Raw genomic sequence first — 18,060 nt, forward strand, 5'->3', positions numbered from 1 at the left:
ATTCAAAATATGAGTACTTTTAGGTGTCAGGGAAATGTATGGAGTAATAAGTACATTATTTTCATTACGAATGTAGTGAAGTAAAAGTTGTCAAAAATAAAAAATAGTGAAGTAAAGTACAGATATCCCAAAAAACTACTTAAGTAGTACTTTAAAGTATTTTACTTAAGTACTTTCCACCACTGCATATAAGGGCCATAGTATACAGTAGCTTGCTCTGTTAAGCATGTCAGGTGGAAACCCAGATCTCTTGGGGGAATCCTTTGTGTAAATAATAGGTTTAATGTCCCCTGACAGGTTCTCTCTCTCTCCCTCCCTTTTCTCTCTCTCACTTACTCATTTTGTTCCTGTGTCTATCTCCTCCTCTCACCCTACCCCCCCAGGACATCAAGGACATGCTGAAGAACACTCYCCAGGCCCACCCTGACCGTATGCCCCTGCAGTTGGCCCTCACTGAGCTGGAGACGTTAGCCGAGAGGCTAAACGAGCAGAAACGAGTAGCAGACCAGGTCGCTGAAATCCAGCAGCTGGCACTCAGAGTTGGTGACCGCCAACTGAGCAAGGTCTGTGCATCTGTGTCTTTCTCAAAATATATTTTAAGGTCAATAAGATTTTTAAAGTTTTTTTGTTAATTCTACTTTGTGTAAGAGTAAATGAGTGAGTGTTTTGTGTTTTGTTGTGTTGTGTGTAGATAGTGTGTAATGTTGTGTGATGTTGTGTGATATTTGTGTCCCCTCCACAGCTCTTTAACTCAGACTAGAGGCAGCTGATACTGTGCGAGGTGCTGATTGAGATGGTGTACAGGGAGAAAGGACAGGTCTTCAAGTCCAAGGAGCGCAAAGTCTTCCTCGGTAACGACACCCTCATCTGTGCAAACATCAGTGTCAAGTGAGTCAGCACTACCAGGATGCGACCATAGAAATAGATTCTCTATGGATGAGGCATACTGTCAAATGTCATGTTGAAAGAATATCAGCCACACTGCATATTAATGTAATCAACATTTTTTTTCCTCTGTCTTCTCCAAATCAAATCAAATGTTATTGGTCACATACACATGTTAGCAGATGTAATTGCGGATGTAGCGAAATGCTTGTGTTTCTAGCTCCAACAGTGCAGTAATATGTAACAAGTAATATGTAACAATTTTACAACAATATACACAAATCTAAAGTAAAGGAATGGAATTAAGAATATATACATATTTGGATAATGTCATTAACGAAGAAAGGTCAAGTTTTCCCCAAGTTTCACCCAACTTCACATCTTAAAATCTTCCGTTTTGATCAGTGAACCTCACAAATTATTCATTGCACCCTACTTGATTCTGCTCATGCCTCATGCCAACTTTGCCCTTAACTTGTGAAAGGGATCGCAATGTTTCACAATGTTTCCCATGCATGATTATGGGGAATATATGAATAATAATGTGGCCCAAAAATCAGTAGGGGGTCCGCTGTTTGGAGAGATATTCAACTGATCAGAAGGACGGTAATTACAATGTATTCCTGACCCCCTTTCATATTGTTGATTCAAAGAGCCCTGACATATTTGGATGATTTTTCAATTGCTGAATGCATTATCTTACATAGAGGGTAACACTCACGCTCGTTGGCAATTTCAACCTGCGCTGGGCTATTTYCAAATACTTGCGCAAGGATTGGTAATTTACCTGTCTTAAATTAGCTCGCTTGCGCTGAGAAGGGAGGGTGGCAATATCTGAAGTGTGTCCTTAGGGTTAGGGTTAGGAGCAAGGAGTCATCAGGCCAGGTCATCAGGCCAGGTAGTCCTGAGGCATGGCCCCAGGGCCCAGGTCCTCCGGGAGGGGAGGGAGAGAGAGAGAATTAGAGGGAGCATACTTAAATTCAGACAGGACACCGGATAAGACAGGAGAAATACTCCAGATATAACAGACTGACCCTAGCCCCCGACACAAACTATTGCAGCATAGATACTGGAGGCTGAGACAGGAGGGGTCAGGAGACACTGTGGCCCCGTCCGACGATACCCCCGGACAGGGGCGAAAATCTGATATCAACCTTGGAGGGGACAATTACATTACATTTTCTCAAGAGCAATTCCTGAGGGGGACACCAAAAGTAGTGCTGTAACACATAGCCTACGTTGTAATATGTTAAATGTATATTGAGGAACCATAATTCCTACAACTGAATAATTGATAGGTACAGTAGTTAACTGAAGGGTTTAACCAACTTGTTCAAATGTTTAAATCATTATAATACTACTACTAATAATAGTTATAGCAGTGCTCCTTACCAGTCCAGTATGTATGCAGGTATTCGTACTTACAACTAGACCATATCAAGAAAGGCCAGTAGGTAGCAATGGTACTGTACACTGTATGGGTGTAGTTTTCATAAATACAATGAACATGTGTGTATCTCATCTAAAATAACTCCAATGAGAACCATCACAAAGTTAGTCTCCGTATTGAATTGACCTTTTAATTTGACTTTTTCTGATACATTTATATAGTCATTAAATGTGCCACTGCCTGAGTCTACTACAATATCTTTACAAGAACAAAAAGCTTAAAATAAGTACAGTTCTAAAAGCAAAATAACTACTTCAATGAAAAACCAAATAAATCAAACAAAATATCCTTCAGTCAGTGTCTCAACTCTTCAAAACAGACTTGGACAAGTATGTCGCACAAAGTATGCAATTTTAAATAAAATAACATGAAATAAATAATTTGTAAGTGTACTGTCGTGTACTGTCATGTACTAAAAACTACTCTCCTCTAGGCTGCTTAGTACCCGCTCATACTGCCCTAGCACAGCTCTAATAGCAGTATTCCGCACAGTCCACCTTGTTGACATAGGGGTTTCCGGGTGGGCAGTGTTTCTTTGGACGTGCAATTGATTCAAACATGCTCTTAAACTTTCCTGACTGGCCATAGAGGACACCTAACTGATGGACCCAAGAAAGGGAATCCCGGATCAGTGGGGAGGCTGAGCAGCCAGCCTGTGTATCAGATTTACACAGTGTGCTCCACAATGGACATAGAGGGCTATAGCTGCTGCCTTCTCACAATGCCTGTGCACCTGTGTATTTCTGCCATGTTTGAGGCACCATCGTAACTCTGCCCACGTAAGCCAGACATGGGCAAATTGAGCCTCAACAACACTTCAGTTGCCACTTTCGCAATGCCCTCGCCTGTTGTCTCCGACACCCTGTTATAGCCCAATAACTCCTCGTGAGGACAAGGTCATGGTCAACATAATGCAAAAAGACACTCTCCTGTTCAGCACCAGAGACACTTGAGTACCATCAACAATTAATAAAAGATTGTACAATCGGAAGAGACCTAATCTCAGCTGCAATGCCTCGAATGATTGTATTGGCCATGATGTTCAGAATTTCATTCTGTGCTTTGGGGCCTCTTGAAACGTCAACACTCTGTTGGCAAGAGTTTGCGGTTCAAAAATGTGGGTGTGGCTGATATGGTTTTGTGCCATCACTGAGGTAACTGGACAATGCTTGTGCCACTGTCCCTATACTGGTGCTGCTGGCAACAAGGGTGACACCTGGTCCTGCCGTGGCTGTGACATTGTTCTCTGAAGTCTCTCTCCCTGGCTCTTTCCCTTTCACCACCCTCACAGACTCAGTCTGTCTCCTAGAAAAAGAAATAAGGTGTTTGCCGTACTCTAACTACCGGTACCCAAAACTACACAATTAATCACAACAGCAATACCATTGCCATAAACAAACTTAGTTTAGTCATCAGTTTAAGTTGAGAGCGGGGGATCCATGGCATTTTCCAATATGTCCCTATTTTACAAGTAAAAAAAATTGAGAACCTTTCATAATGTTGCCAAACAAAGACTCAACAAACTTACCTGAGACTCCCTGTCTCTGCCAGTCTGTCCCTGCCTATCTGTCCCAGCTCTGCTGTCTGTGTGCCATCTGTTGCCTGCTCTGCCTAATGACATCATTGTGAAACATTCCATTAGCTTTTCACTTCTTTCTATGAACATTTTATCAACTCGTCTTTGAGATATTAGGCTACTAGATTCTTACTTTGCGTTTTGTGTACTGAAAAATACTCTGATGTCCGTCTTTTTACTTTTTTCTGCCATTTTCTACCTGGCTGGCTGGCCGGTCTAGCTGCACACACACACATTTACACAACATATGCTACAACTTTTCTAATTTTAATATAGTTTGTTTCATATTGGCTGGCTTCCAACAATAGCTGAATTTGTAAAGCTAGCGAGCACCAATTCCGTTTCTGTGGTGTTTGCTATAATCAAAAAAAAAAAAAAGGTGAAATAAAATAAATGTAAAAAAGTTCACTAGCGACAATTTAGCTTTTGCAACGAGACCATTAAATATATTTAAGACAATGGTATAAGAGAGTGTAGTTCTGTTCAGTTTGGACTTCAGTTTATAGCTAACCTTATCACAGGGACTTTGAAGCACTAAAGCTGCATGCTGATCTGGAATAAATTGACGATAGCAAAGATTCCATCTTTGACGACGCCACATTAATGGAATAGGTACTAGCTAGCTTGCTAGTTAATGTTGCTTTAGTTTGCGCGCTAGCTCTGCAAATTCAGCTAGTGTGTGAACCCTGCCAACATAAAAATGTAAACATTGCTATGGCGCGATTGACTGGATTAACCTCACGTCAGTTACGTACATGTGCCTTTCGGACAGTAGATACGAACCCTCTTTTACCTTGCCAGCTAAAGAACTGGCAGTGGATCAAACCATTGTGAGGCAAAGGGCGGGTGGTCGCAATCTTTTGAAACTTAAAAAGCGCTATTAAGTGTCTATAATCAGCACAACTGCTTTCATTGCGTATTATTAATATTATTGAAATTACATAGTTATGTTTACAGTGATAGATTGGGGGGACAAATCATATTTTTCCCAGGATGGGGGGTCGTGTCCCCCCGTCCCCCTGGGATTTCCGCCTATGCCCCGGACAAGGCCAACCAGGCAGGATATAACCCCAACCCACTTTGCCAAAGCACAGCCCCCACACCACTAGAGGGATATCTTCAAACCACCAACTTACTACCCTGAGACAAGGCTGAGTATAGCCCACGAATATCTCCTCCACCGCACGAGCCCGAGGGGGTGGAAAACCGGACAGGAAAATCAAGTCTGTGACTCAACCCACTCAAGTGACACAACCCTCCTAGGGACAGCATGGAAGAGCACTAGTAAGCAAGTGACTCAGCCCCCGTAATAGGGTCAGAGGCAAGTGCTCATTACACAATTTATTTATTCATCAAAACGCCAGCTCCACCGCCAGCTATTGTGCTCATAATTCCCGCAGTGAAAATAGCAAAGATATTTCTGACACACCCCCAGACATATAGTGTTAACTCAAGCGCTAAGATTTGCCATTGTGTTAGGTTTGTTAAAATAGAGCCCTCAATGTTTGTCCAGCATCTTGTTCAGGCCCATAGAGATGGAAAAGAGAGGGCACTATCTTTGCAATGATGGYTTCTAGGACAGCATGGGAAATACTATTGAAAATAGGTGCGCCCTCTATCCGTCTCTATCTTCAGGCCATTGAAATGTGTTGCTGTTTCTTCAACTAGGGGTACCCCTGATATCAGCAGCCAAGTTCCCATTTGTCCTAAATACACAGTGAAGTAGAGCGCCCCCTTGCTGCAGACGCAGGTATTAGAGGTGGGGCAGGAGAGCTTTCAGAGCAAAGATACAGGGAAACGGGCAAACGTTGCTAATGTTCCAGGTAAAAACACTTTCAATTCGTCCAATTCAAATTTAAATGCATTGTACACCTTCACATTCAAGACAAAATACCCAATGTAAGCTATGAAAAAGCAAGCCTTCCCATTCTATCTCCAAACACTTGTTCCAACTAATACTGTCAGTTATCTGGGTATGAGCTCAGCAAGTGTGTCTCTACCGCTACCTGCTTGGGGAGAACTGACTCGTTTTTAAATCTCTAAAGGCTTTATTGCCCTAATTGAGTGATAATTGAGGCTACATGTAACCCTCTGGGAGTATGTCAGATGTTCTCCCTAGAGTCTCACATGTCTGAGATAAACATCCCTGTATTATTTTTGAGGTTCAGTCTCATTTGGAGTTAACTTATTGTTGATGTGTGGAAGTGTTTTGGTGGAGAAACCCAGCAGGATATTTACTAACTCTTGAAAAGCCAGAGAATGATGGTGACAGGGACAGTTACAGGGATGTCTTGTCTATCTTATCTGCAAAGAGCAGGTGTAGGTGTACTCTTTTGCTCCAGCCGACCCGATTCAGCTGATCAACTAATCACAGTCCACTCCTCAAGAAAGACTTAAAACTAGTTGAATCAGATGTATTACTGTACCTCTTTGGCTTGAGAAAGCCTTCACCCACAACAGCCCTTTGTGCATTTTGATATTGATTACTGCATTGTTGGGTTTGGAGCTTGCGAGAAAGGCATTTCACTGTACTTGTGCACGTGACATTAAAACGTGAAACTTGAAACTTGCTTTAGGAGGAGTAAGAGGAGATGGATGATAGTGATGATGAAGGTGGTGGTGATGACGCCGATGATAAAGATATGACTGGGTGTGCCAGGTAAAGGGTTCCTGGGCCCTCCCTGACTGTACCAGGAGCTGGAGTAGCTACAATACGACCTGTCTGTTGTTGAACAGGTCACCCTGCTAGTCAGGACATTACAAGGCACCTACCAGGTTAGACACACATGTACACACATTAACGTTTACTTTTCCTCTACCACCATTTCTCTTAACACAACAGTAGGGCAGGACGTGCCTAGCAATGCAGAGGCTCATCAGCATCAAAGAGGACGAGATCCAGTGTGCCAACAAGTGCCACCTGCGGCTGGAAGTTAAAAGGGATACACAGAAGTGACTAAAGATGGCGCTAGGATGCATAGCCACCGTTTTATGGACTCCTGACCAATTCTGCTATTTTGTGTGTTTTTTTTGCGCTGATCTGAACTTTTTTCTACATAATGTTTACGCCATCGTTTCCTATGACCAAAAAGCTTCTGGACATCAGAATAGCAATCACCCACCTCAATCTGGACAAAGACTTCAATGAGTCTTCGGCACAGAACATACTGCTCACCTTAGATCAGGCCCTAACCCTGACATGGATGCTCAGGATGTACTTCGAACACCCGACAAGGCTAACATCCCCGTCATTGGCAAGAGAAAGAGACGCAGGTACAGAGGACACAGAGCGGGGTGCCTCGTAAGGATCCGCAGAAGGCGAGTGGGAAAGCTACTGTTACCGTCAATATTACTTGCCAACATGCAATCATTGGACAATAAATTAGACGAGGTACGATCACGAATATCCTACCAACGGAAACTGTAACATCTTATGTTTCACGGAATCGTGGCTGAATGATGACATGGATATTCAGCTAGCGGGATATACTCTGCACCGGCTAGATTGAACAGCACATTCCGGTAAGACGAGAGGGGGGGGGGGGGGTCTGTGCATATTTGTAAACAACAGCTGGTGCACAAAATCTAAGGTAGTCTCTAGATTTTGCTCGCCTGTAGTAGAGTATCTTAAGATAAACTGTAGACCACACTATTTTCCTAGAGAGTGTTCATCCATACTTTTCGTGGCTGTTTATTTACCACCACAAACTGATGCTGGCACTAAGACTGCACTCAGTCAGCTGTATAAGGAAATAAGCAAACAGGAAACCGCTCACCCAGAGGTGGCGCTCCTAGTGGCCGAGTATTTTAATGCAGGGAAACTTAAATCAGTTTTACCTAATTTCTCATTTCAACATGTTAAATGTGCAAACAGAGGGAAAACATTTCTAGATCACCTGTACTCCACACACAGAGATGCATACAAAGCTCTCCCTCGCCCTCGTCCTCCATTTGGTAAATCTATCCTCCTGATTCCTGCTTACAAGCAAAAAATTAAAGCAGGAAGCACTAGTGACTTGGTCTATAAAAAAGTGGTCATTTGAAGCAGATGCTAAACTACAGGACTGTTTTGCTAGTACAGACTGGAACATGTTCCAGGATTCTTCCAATGGCATTGAGGAGTACACCACATCAGTCACTGCCTTTATCAATAAGTGCATCGAGGATGTTGTCCCCACAGTGACTGTACGTATATACCCCAACCAGAAGCCATGGATTACAGGCAACATTCGCACTGAGCTAAAGAGTACAGCTGTCGCTTTCAAGGTGGGGGACTCTAACCCGGAAGCTTATAACAAATCCTGCTATGCCCTCCGACAAACCATCAAACAGGCAAAGCGTCAATACAGGGCTAAGATTGAATCGTACTACACCAGCTCCGATGCTCGTCTTACGTGGCCAGGGGCGAAAATCTGATATCAACTTTGGAGGGGACAATTACATGAAATTTTCTCAAGAGCAATTCCTGAGGGGGACACCAAAAGTAGTGSTGTAACACATAGCCTACGTTGTAATATGTTAAATGTATATTGAGGAACCATAATCACTACTACTGGATAATTGATAGGTACAGTAGTGAACTGAAGGGTTGTCCCAACTTGTTCCAAATGTTTAAATCATTATAATACTACTACTACTAATAGTTATAGCAGTGTTCCTTATCAGTCCAGTATGTAAGCAGGTATTTGTACTTACAACCAGCAATACCAAGAAAGGCCAGTAGGTGGCAATGGTACTGTACACTGTATGGGTGCAGTTTTCGTAAATACAATGAACATGGTGTGATCTCGTCTAAAATAATCTCCATTGAGAACCATCACAAAGTTGGTCTCCACATTGAATTGACCTTTTAATTAGACTTTCTGATACATTTATATAGTCATTAAATATGTGCCACTGGCCTGAGTCTACTACAATATCTTTACAAGAACAAAAAGATACAAATAAGTACAGTTCTAAAAGCAAAATAACTACTTCAATGAATAACCCAAATAAATCAACCAAAAATATCCTTCAGTCAGTGTCTCAACTCTTCAAACAGCAGCTATGGACAAGTATGTCACACAAAGTATGCAATTTTAAATAAAATAACATTAAATAAATAATTAGTAAGTGTACTGTCATGTACTGAAAACTACTAAACAAAATAACAAATATCATACTATACACTAGGGGTTCTCAAACAGGGGTCCATGGACCCCTAGGGGTCCCTGGTGTAATTGCAAGGGGTCCGTGAAATAAAAAAGTGTAAATGAACGTATTCAGTACCACAAGGTTTCCAGTAACTTTACATATAATATAGAGGGGGTGGAGGTCCCTGAGGACCGCTCAAAACCTTGCCTCAAAATATGCAGGGGTTCCAGTACCCCAAAAATGGTTGAGAACCACTGCTATACACACTACTGAACAAAAGAATCGAACATATGTTTGTGGGTTTCAATGGATCCAACAAATTGCTGGCAGACATTTTCCCTCTTGAGGCTGTCCAGCCTGTCTCTATGTACATTACAGACAACTACGCCGTTCAGTCTCTCTTGGCCCATGCTAGCCCGTAGCCAAGTCTTTAACCTGCGGAGTGCACTGAAACTCCTCTCAGCCTCACATGAAGACACTGGCACCACAAACAAAATTCTGATCAGCACCTCAACTTGGTCAAACAACCCCCGCACCTCCACTGGAAGCCTCCTGAGGACCTCTGCTTCCTCTCCACTGCTGCTACAGGGGTATTTGTTGTGAAAGAGAGGGATCTGCACTGAAAGAGAATCTATGTTCACCTCTGGGTACTGATCTAGAGACTCATCCAACTCCCCCGTGAGAAGCGCACTTTCCAACTTTTGCAGGACGTTTAGACTGTCCTGGTCAAAACGGTCGCCAAACTGAGCCTCCACACCATCCAACACTTAAAAAGATTCTGCCCTATAGTGATCCACTGCTTTGCCAGCAAATCGTCTTGAGTGCCTCTCAATGGATTCAATAGAGTCAATCAATGTTGTTGCTTTCTCATACAGTCAAAGGTAGCTTTCGTGATTTCTCTTGCCCCTAAGAGATGACCGCACACACTCGACTGCAGCCTGCATACCAGAGACAGTCTGAGTTTTCTTCTGCAGTGAAATGTTTAGACATTCAAGCTCTCCAAGAACAGCAGAGGCAAGTTTGAGGCCCAACACAGTCTTGCCTTTGTTGAAGTGCTCAAATATGCCACTGGCAGTTGAAGCTTTTCTTGGATGCAGTTTTTGCCATCTCCTCTAGGCTGCTTAGTACCCGCTCATGCTGCCCTAGCACAGCTCTAATAGCAGTATTCTGCACAGTCCACCTTGTTGGACATAGGGGTTTCAGGGTGGTCAGATTTGTATCTTTGGATTTGGCAATTGATTCAAACATGCTCTTAAACTTTCCTGACTGGCCATAGAGGACACCTAACTGATGGACCCAAGAAAGGGAATCCCGGATCAGTGGGGAGGCTGAGCAGCCAGCCTGTGTAATCAGATTTACACAGTGTGCTCCACAATGGACACAGAGGGCTAATGGCTGCTGCCTCCTCATAATTGCCTGTGCACCTGTGTATTTTCCTGCCATGTTTGAGGCACCATCGTAACTCTGCACCGAACTAACAATTTTCATCAAGCAATGCCTTGCGTCCTCCCACGCGCTGGATAACTGGGCACTGATTGGATGTAGCTGGTGTGCTGTTACAGTTACAAAGTGGCGGTGGGTTTGGCAGTTTTGATGTGCTGTGAATTTTTCAATGGCTTTTCTCCAGTTCCTAAATCCTGCACTAATGAAGGCAACATCTGCTCTTTGGCCAAAAGATGGCTGGCTTGAAAACCCTTGGCAACAGTGAAAAAACAACACTCCTTTTATTGATGGATTATAATGTAGCCAGGGGAAATCGCGAAACCATCTCTCTTGAAACGTCAACACTCTGTTGGCAAGAGTTTGCGGTTCTATAAATTGTGGGTGTGGCTGATATGGTTTTGTGCCATCACTGAGGTAACTGGACAATGCTGTGCCACTGTCCCCTATACTGGTGCTGCTGGCAACAAGGGTGACACCTGGTCCTGCCGTGGCTTTGACACTGTCCTCTGAAGTCTCTCTCCTTGGCTCTTTTCCCTTTCACCACCCTCACCGACTCACCCGGTACCGGAGACAGACTGTCTCTTAGAAAAAGAAATAAGGTGTTTGCCGTTCTCATAACTACCGGTACCCAAAACTACACAATTAATCACAACAGCAATACCATTGCCTTTAACAAATCTTAGTTTAGTCACCAGTTTAAGTTGAGAGTGGGGGTATCCATGGCATTTTCCAATTATGTCCCTATTTTACAAGTCCAAAAAATTGAGAACCTTTCATAATGTTGCCAAACAAAACTCAACAAACTTACCTGAGACTCCCTGTCTCTGCCAGTCTGTCCCTGCATATTGTCCCCAGCTCTGCTGTCGTGTGCCATTGTTGCCTGCTCTGCCTAATGACATCATGTGAAACATTCCCATAGCATTTCACTTATTTCTTATGAACATTTTATCAACTAGTCTTTGAGATATAGGCTACTAGAGTTCTTACTTTGCGTTTTGGTGTACTGAAAAATACTCTGATGTCCGTCTTTTTTACTCTTTTCTGCCATTTTTCTAACTGGCTTGCTGGCCGGTCTAGCTGCACACACACACATTTACACAACATATGCTGCAACCTTTCGTAATTTTAATATATTTTGTTTCATATTAGCTGAATTTGCAAAGCTAGCGAGCACCAATTCCGTTTCTGTGGTGTTTGCTATAATCGTTGCTACCTGGTTAAATAAAGGTGAAATAAAAGAAAAAAGAAAAAAGTTCACTTGCGACAATTTAGCTTTTGCAACGAGACCATTAAATATATTTAAGACAATGGTATAAGAGAGTGTAGTTCTGTTCAGTTTGGACTTCAGTTTATCGCTAACCTGATCACAGGGACTTTGAAGCACTCCAGCTGCATGCTGATCTTGGAATAAACTGATGATAGCAAAAAATTCCATCTTTGACGACGCCACATAAATGGAATAGGTTACTAAGCATAGCTGGATGGTTAATGTTTGCTTTAGTTTGCGCGCTAGCTCTGCAAATTCAGCTAGTGTGTGAACCCTGCCAACACAAAACAAAATAACATTGCTATGGCCGATTGACTGGATTAACCTCACGTCAGTTACGTACATTGAGTGTCTTTCGGACAGTAGATACGAACCCTCTTTTACCTTGCCAGCTAAAGAACTGGCAGTAGATCAAACCATTGTGAAGCAAAAGGCGGGGGAGGGTCACAATCTTTTGAAACTTAAAAACGCGCTATTAAGTGTCTATAATCAGCATAAGTGCTTTCATTGCGTATTATTAATATTATTGTAATGACATAGTTATGTTTACAGTGATATATTGGGGGGGACAAATCATATTTTTCCCAGGATGGGAAGGTCGTGTCCCCCCTGGGATTTTCGCCTATGTACGTGGCAGGGCTTGCAAACTATTACAGACTACAAAGGGAGGCACAGCCGCGAGCTGCCCAGTGACACAAGCCTACCAAACGAGCTAAATCACTTCTATGCTCGCTTCGAGGCAAGCAACACTGAGGCATGCATGAGAGCATCAGCTGTTCCAGACGACTGTGTGATCAAGCTCTCCGTAGCCAGATGGATTAACAGGACATGTGCTCCGGGCATGTGCTGACCAACTTGCAGGTGTTCTTCACTGACATTTTCAACATGTCCCTGATTGAGTCTGTAATACCAACATGTTTCAAGCAGACTACCATAGTCCCTGTGCTCAAGAACACTAAGGCAACCTGCCTAAATGACTACAGACCCGTAGCACTCACGTGCGTAGCCATGAAGTGCTTTGAAAGGCTGGTAATGGCTCATATCAACACCATTATCCCAGATACCCTAGACCCACTCCAATTTGCATACCGCTCCAACAGATCCACAGATGACGCAATCTCAATCGCACTCCACACTGCCCTTTCCCACCTGGACAAAAGGAAGACTTACATGAGAATGCTATTCATTGACTACAGCTCAGCGTTCAACACCATAGTACCCTCAAAGCTCATCACTAAGCTAAGGATCCTGGGACTATACACCTCCCTCTGCAGCTGGATCTTGGACTTCCTGATGGGCCGCCCCCAGGTGGTGAGGGTAGGTAGCAACACATCCGCCACGCTGATCCTCAACACTGGAGCCCCTCAGGGGTGCGTGATCAGTCCCCTCCTGTACTCCCTGTTCACCCACGTCTGCGTGTCCAGGCACGACTCCAACACCATCATTAAGTTTGCAGACAACACAACAGTGGTAGGCCTGATCATGACAATGACGAGACAGCCTATAGGGAGGAGGTCAGAGACCTGGCCAGATGGTGTCAGAATAACAACCTATCCCTCAAAATAATCAAGACAAAGGAGATGATTGTGCATCTCAGGAAAAGGAGGACCGAGCACGCCCCCATTCTCATCAACGGGGCTGTAGTGGAACAGGCTGAGAGCTTCAAGTTCCTTGGTGTCCACATCACCAACAAACTAGAATGGTCCAAACACACCAAGACAGTTGTGAAGAGTGCACGACAAAGCCTATTTCCCCTTTTTAGGAAACTAAAAAGATTTGGCATGGGTCCTCAGATCCTCAAAAGGTTCGACAGCTGTAACATCCAGAGCATCCTGACTGGTTGCATCACTGCCTGGTACGGCAACTGCTCGGCCTCCGACCACAAGACACTACAGAGGGTAGTGCCTACGGCCCAGTACATCACTGGGGATAAGCTGCCTGCCATCCAGGGCCTCTACACCAGGTGGTGTCAGAGGAAGGCCCTAAAAATTGTCAAAGACCCCAGCCACCCCAGTCATAGAATGTTCTCTCTACTACCGCATGGCAAGCGGTACCGGAGCGCCAAGTCTAGGACCAAAAGGCGTCTCAACAGTTTTTACCCCCAAGCCATAAGACTCCTGAACAAGTAATCAAATGGCTACCCAGATTATTTGCATTGTCCCCCCCAACCCCTCTTTTACGCTACTGCTACTCTTTGTTTATCATATATGCATAGTCACTCTAACCATACCTACATGAACATACTACCTCAATTAGCCCGACTAACTGGTGACTGTATATAGCTTCGCTACTGTATATAGCCTCGCTACTGTTATTTTCACTGTCTTTTTACTGTTGTATTTATTTCTTTACTTATCTATTGTTCACCTAATACCAATTTTTTACTTAAAAATCACACTGTTGGCTAGGGCCTGTAAGTAAGTATTTCACTGTAAGGTCGACACCTGTTGTATCCGGCGCACTTGACAAATAAACTTACTAATCCTAGAATCCTACTACGCCGGCTCTGACGCTCATCGGATGTGGCAGGGCTTGCAAACTATCACGAATTACAAAGGGAAACCCAGCCAAGAGCTTCCCACTGACGCGAGCCTACTAGACAAGCTAAATGCCTTCTATGCTTGCTTCGAGGCAAGTAACACTGAACCATGCATGAGAGCATCAGCTGTTCTGGACGASTGTGTGATCCCGCTCTCCGTATCCGATGTGAGGAAGACCTTTAAACAGGTTAACATTGACAAGGCCACAGGGCCAGACGGATTACCAGGACGCATACTCACCGCATGCGCTGACCAGCTAGCAAGTGTCTTCTCTGACATTTTCAACCTTTCCCTGACCCAGTCTGTAATACCTACATGTTTCAACCCTGTGCTCAAGAACACCAAAGTAACTTGTCTAAATGACTACCGCCCCATAGCGCTCACATCTGTAGCTATGAAATTCTTTGAAAGGCTGATCATGGCTCACAACAACACCATCATCCCAGAGACCCTGGGCCCACTTCAATTTGCATACTGCCCATGCAAATCCACAGATGACGCAATCTCTATTGCACTCCACTCCACACTACCCTTTCCCACCTGGACAAAGGGAGCACCTACATGAGAATGCTGTTCATTGACTACAGCTCAGCGTACATAACACCATAGTGCTCTCCAAGCACATCAATGAGCAAAGGTCCCTGGGACTGAACACCTCCCTTTACAACTGGATCCTGGACTTCCTGACGGGCCACCCCCAGGTGGTGAAGGTAAGCAACAACACATCTTCCATTCTGATCCTCAACATGGGGGCCACTCAGGGGTGCGTGCTAAGTCTGTTCCTGTACTCCCTGTTCACCCACGACAGCGTGACCTCGCACAACTCTAACACCATCATCAAGTTTGACACAACGGTGGTGGGCCTGATCACCAATAACAATGAGACACCCCTTTAGGGACCAGGTCAGAGACCTGGCAGTGTGGTGCCAGCACAACAACCTCTCCCTCAACTTGGGCAAGACAAAGGAGCTTAACGTGGACTACAGGAAACGGAGGGCCAAACACGCCCCCATTCACATTGACATTTTGCTGTAGTGGACCTTCAAGTTCCTCTGTGTCCACATCGCTAAGGACCTATCTTGATCCAAACATACCAACACAGTCGTGAAGATGGTACAACAATGCCTCTTCCCCCTCAAGAGGCTGAAAATATTTGGCATGGGCTCTCAGATCCACAAAAAGTTATACAGCTGTACCATTGAGAGCATCTTGACTGGCTACATCACCACTTGGCATGGCAACTGCTTGGCATTCGACCGCAAGACGCTACAGAGGTTAGTGTGTATAACCCAGTACATCACTGGGGCCGAATTCCCTGCCATCCAGGACCTCTATACCAGCCGGTGTCAGAGGAAGTCAAAAATGTACTGTTCTCTCTGCTACTGCAAGGCAAATGGTACCGGAGCGCCAAGTCTACGATCAAAAGGCTCTTGAACAGCTTCTACTCCCAAACCATAAGACTGCTAAATAACTAACTAAATAGCTATCAGGACTATCTGCATTGACCCTTTTTGCACTAACTCTTTTTGACTCTATGCACCCACACTACACACTTACACTGACACGCCAACACATACACACACACACACACACACACACTCTCACTCACATATAACACATACACACAGGCACACATTCGCCACACACACACTTTCACACTCATCATATACGCTGCTGCTACTGTCTATCTATCCTGTTGCCTAGTCACTTTACTCCTACCTATATCTACATATGTCCCTCAATTTCCTCGTATCCCTGAACATCGACTCAGTACTGTTACCCCATGTATGTAGCCAAGCTAGCGTTACTCATTGTGTATTTATTCCTTGTGTTACTATGTGTGTGTGCATGGGTGGTTGGTCTTTGGGACCTCCCTTGGTTAGGTGAGTAGCAGATGGCAGGGCAGCTTGGAGTGGGTGGCATGGACTGGCACATTCTTAGTCAACTGCCAAGCTGTGGCTAGTTTAATCCTGTGTGGTTTATTATTGGAATATTGGTGCCCTTTACAACTACAGCCAGTCAATTAAATGCCAAATAGGCAGTTAGTGCTTTTTTTCATGTTTCTGATGGAAACTCATTCTCTACTAAAGCAATTCAAGGTCCAGCATGAGCAACATTATCCACTAGCTCATAGCCCTAGAATGCAGGGTCAGGGCTAGGTCAGGGAGTGTAGTCTGGATGTTCATAAAGCCCCTCTCCATTCCCATCTGCACCATTCTTGCTTGTGATTGTCTATGTCTGTTTGCAGACACGTGTGAGCCTGTATGCCTATATGTTAATGCATTTATTTTATTGTCCCTCAGATCTGGACGGCCGGTCAGTTTAATGGTTTTTCAACAGCGCCAGTCCCCTCAGCAAGATGTCCTGGGTGAATCTTTAACAGTATAGCTAGCCTACGAGCTTAGCTAGCCTACTCCTAATACAGACCTAATACACATTAAAGCTTTGTCGCATATTGGTCATCGTATATGTTTTGCCCACTGATGGATGTTGTAGAGGTGTACAGCTAAACGTATCTCTTTTGACCAAGGGGAAGAGAACACGCCGGGCTGGGTATGTGCGGAGGATGATGTGAAGACTAGACCTCCATTCTGGTGTCCCTTTCTAGCCTGACTACTCCCCATATTTTCCCCAAAAACTCAAGACCTAAAGGTAAGCAGCTATAGCTGTGAGGAAGCTCAGTGGTGGAGTGGACATATTTTGACAGCAAAATTATGCCATTTAACCTCTACCGACCCCACCTCCCGGATCCGGGATCCTCCTCATCAGAAACGCTGACTAGCATAGCCTAGCCTAGCGCCACAGGGAATATCATATAATATAATTTCATGAAATCACAAGTCCAATACAGCAAATGAAAGATAAACATCTTGTGAATCCAGCCAACATGTCTGATTTTTAAAATGTTTTACAGTGAAAACACAACATATATTTATGTTTGCTCACCACAATAGCCCAAAACACAATGCCATTTTTTCACCGTAAAGATAGCTTTCACAAAACCCACAAATAGAGATAAAATTAATCACTAACCTTTGAACAACTTCATCAGATGACAGTCTTATGACATCATGTTATACAATACATTTATGTTTTGTTCGAAAATGTGCATATTTATAGCTACAAATCTGGGTTTTACAACGCAGCCATGGTCACAAATAGCACCAAAATGTCCGGAGAAATTTTAGACAGCCACGTAATCTAACAGAAAAACTCATCATAAACTTTGCTGAAAAATACAAGTTGCATATATAATTAAAGATACACTGGTTCTTAATGCAACCGCTGTGTTAGATWAAAAAAAATAACTTTAGTACAAAGCACAGCATGCAATAATCTGAGACAGCGCTCAGCCATTCTCCGCCATGTTGGAGTCCAAAGAGTCCACAATAATACGAAATAACATCATAAATATTCCCTTACCTTTGATGATCTTTCATCAGAATGCAGTGCAAGGAGTCCTATTTCCACAATAAATCGTTGTTTTGTTTTAGAATGTCCATTTCTTCTGTCGAATTAGCAACTTTGGCTAGCATAGTGGAGCTCACGTGTCCATGAAGATTTTATGCATGAACGAAAAATTCAAAAAGTCATAATAATAGTCGAATAAACTGGTCAAACTCAGTTGATAATCCATCTTTAGGATGTTTTTCAGAAATCAATCCAATAACGTCCCAGACGGAGCATTTCTTCGTGTCTACCTAACKYATTGCAGAAAACGATRTGACAAACCCWAGTGCGTAGCCAGGTACTACCAATATGGCTG

The 18,060-nt window shown here is 43.7% G+C and overlaps 1 pseudogene; it reads left to right on the plus strand.

The window, feature by feature from the left end:
- Positions 1-18,060, plus strand: part of LOC111966907 (rho guanine nucleotide exchange factor 10-like protein) — a 38,923-nt pseudogene that overhangs the window by 14,685 nt on the left and 6,178 nt on the right.

The sequence above is a fragment of the Salvelinus sp. IW2-2015 genome, linkage group LG7 (genome assembly GCF_002910315.2).
Source record: "Salvelinus sp. IW2-2015 linkage group LG7, ASM291031v2, whole genome shotgun sequence".
Lineage (NCBI taxonomy): Eukaryota > Metazoa > Chordata > Actinopteri > Salmoniformes > Salmonidae > Salvelinus > Salvelinus sp. IW2-2015.